Below are 3,438 nucleotides of genomic sequence, written 5' to 3'. Positions count from 1 at the left end.
TGAATGAGGGATTAGTTCAGAGTACAAGGGAGTCAAATACAAAAGGGAGTCTGGATTCTCTTGAGGTTGAACCTAGTGTCTTTGCGAACCAATCAGTATTCCCCAAATGGGGACAGGCTGACCCACCAACAGCCTCGGGCTGTCAAAGCTGCCCTAAGAACACAACAGGAGGGCAGATACTAGGAGGAGTGGGTGGATTCATTTGAAGACTCAGATGCTGCACTTCTTCATCACCCCATTACGGCAACTTCTAGCATTCGTCTGGGAATCTAGTTTTCTCCATATCATATGTCATGAAATTAATTACAAGTCATTTATTATGTGGAGTGGTGTACAAAAAAGTTGTACCATGATTATGCACGTTGTGTTGCCCAGGAGTGGTCCAATTATTGTCTCAATAAACTCTTCCATTTGGATGTACACAAAATAAAACTGATAATTTTTTACTTGAGATCCTTTTAAACATGTACAATTTCCACATAAAATAGCAAATAGATGTAGAATAAAACTAAATTAACGCACTTATAAGTTTGGGGTAAAATAACAGGCTATGATTACCTACCACTGTAGCAGTTTATTTACATTTTTGTTCATTTGTATGAATTTGTAAATTTTTCATTTTTGTATTATACCACAACAGCCCATGTGAGTGATGCATAGTTAGTCGCCTTAACTACCGGTTGCACCTTGAGATAAAGATCAGTTCAGCTGTGTGACCAACATTGATCATATCTCGGCAGTGTCATAATGTCTGAAGAGGTCGCTGCTATTTAACTCAACTGACCTACTAACACAAGCCGTCACATTAACACAACTGTTCCAAAACTGTAAAAAGTCTTAATTCCTCCCTTTTTTTGTCTTTATATCTGTCATCCAAATTCCGCTTTGCTGTTCTTTATCTGTTCTCCTTTCATTGTTACTTTTTGACATGAAAACGCATCCAGCAACATCACAAATTGCGACAGTATGAATCTCCTTTTCATCCAAACAACAATATGGGACACAGAGAACAACCTGAACCAAAAGGATAAAAGACTGGGAGGGGCCACTTACGCAAAAGAAGTGCCACTGAAACCAAAGTCAAGTGAGTGAACTGATATATATATATATATATATATATATATATATATATATATATATATATATATATAAATTCAAAACACACCACACTTGCAGGTTGAAATGTCAAGTCTGACATATTCTGATACACACATACATACAGTCCATCGATATATATGAGTCATCAACAGATGAACCATAAAGCATGCACTATGTAGGCTGGTGTCAGCTTTCATGTTGACTACAGAAAAGGACGCATTATCCCGTTGTTGATCATAAAAGATCCTTTTTAGCTTGTAACCTACATGCATTCAGGTTATAGGTTTATCAAACAGGAAATCTGCTTTTTCGTTCAATTATATTACCTAACAACTTCAGACTGCTGTCAATCAAACTTGACATTTTAACCTGCAAGCGTGGTGTATTTTGACCAAAAAAAAAAAAAAAACACCAAAAAACACGAAACATGTCATTAAGACCCAGTTCCCAAGTTCGCTTACTTCACTTTGGTTTCAGTGGCACTTGTTTCCTTTGCATAAGTGGCCCCTCTATCTATAGATAGATAGATAGATAGATAGATAGATAGATAGATAGATAGATAGATAGATAGATAGATAGATAGATAGATAGATAGATAGATAGATTTATACATTAGCACTGCACAATATTTAGAAAAAATATCGATATCGCGACATTGACTCATGCAATATATATCTTCGTTGTTCACTTTTTTTCTGGTTGGGCGTCAAATCCCTGGCTTGTAATGAGTTTTGGAAGTCCAAAGAAATCTTTTGCTGCATTTCCTGTGCAGAACCCTCAAGCCTCCAAAGCCTCTCGTAGAGGACCAGAGTTTGGAGGGTATACAGACAATTTTTATAGTATACTCAAGGTATTTAGGCCAGGGATGGGTAACTCCGGTCCTCAAGGGCCACTCTCCTGCACATTATAGATATTTCCCTCCTCCAAAACACCTGTTTCAAGTGATCAGTATCGTTATCAGGGATCTGCAGAGCTTGCTGATGAGCTGATCATTTGAATCAGCTGTGTTTGAGGAGGGAACAATCGAAAGTCTTCAAACATGTAGGATAGTGGCCCTCGAAGCCCAGAGTTGCCCATCCCTGATATATGCCAATTAGAGCATCACATCTGACTTGTTTCTGTGATAGCAACGTTTATTCCTGGACAAACATAAAGATCAAGTGTTAAAAAAATGATCATCACCTACTGATTTATTAATCTACAACAGGAAATGTTTTGCAAGTAACCAAATTATTGGTTTGAAGAAAACACATGGCTCAAAGTAGTCTAAAGCCAAAGACTTGGGTTTGGCTATGAATAGCAAGTAATCCCCAAAGAAACACAGCATAGTCATCAACTTCAATAATAACAATATCAATTACAGTACAGTATATGCATGATAACTGGGAGAACGCCCTTGTGTGTTCCTGGGAATTAAGTTAACTGAAACTTGTCTTGTGAAAAGGGGGCTGGGCACTGCATACTACAGTACACACAACATACTGTAACTGTCTTTACTGTTGGATTTTTGAAACTACATGTTCTTTTTTAGTAAATTTGACATACAATTGTATTCTGAAGCAGTGGTGTTACCAGCATGCCAGGTGTGGGTGGGTATTACTCTTACCTGGGGGGGCAAAAAGTGCTACAATGCTCGAGTAGGTCGAAATCCAGCGTAGGGCTACTGCACCTTAAAACGTGTTTTGTTGTCCCCTTAATTGAGATAACTGTTACTGTTTTTGGGCAAAATAAATAAAAGTTCATTTTATTTTATTTGACTTAGAAGACATCCATAACTGAATAGTATGGACATGCAGGTAACAATGTTTATTTTGTTTTGGGTTCTGCCATCAGAACTACATCCAGTTTTCTTTGGGTGGGCTGAGCGTGTCTGTGGGTGGGCACTGCCCCCCCTTGCCCCCTCCCCCTGGTAACGCCCCTGTTCTGAAGACACTGACCAGATGAGCTCAGAATTGTAGACACTAAGTATGTGCACCAGTGCAGATAGTTAAACTATCACACAAACAATTACATGTATATGTTTTCATGTTTTAACGGCACACAATATTTAAAGTGGAAATCAACCCAAACATATTTTTTTCAAGAATATGTTCTATGCAGGCCCACTAGTTGAAAAATGGCATTCTGATACATTTGGGGAATATGAGTTAAGCAGAAAAATGCACCTGTTTTTAGCCATCTCAGGGGCCATTTTGTCGTTTCCCTCTACTGAAAATGACATCATTACTACCCAGGGCTCAGGGAACGACCAATCATAGCTCGTCTGTTTTCTAAAGCTGAACCGTGATTGGCCGTTACCTGAGCCCTGGGGAGTTGTGATGTCATTTTCAGTTGACAGAC

Source organism: Filicampus tigris, chromosome 12 (assembly GCF_054856515.1).
Source record: "Filicampus tigris isolate MCC_2025a chromosome 12, RoL_Ftig_1.0, whole genome shotgun sequence".
Taxonomy (NCBI): domain Eukaryota; kingdom Metazoa; phylum Chordata; class Actinopteri; order Syngnathiformes; family Syngnathidae; genus Filicampus; species Filicampus tigris.
The sequence above is the reverse complement of the archived record's forward strand: the minus strand, read 5'-3'. Positions refer to the sequence as shown.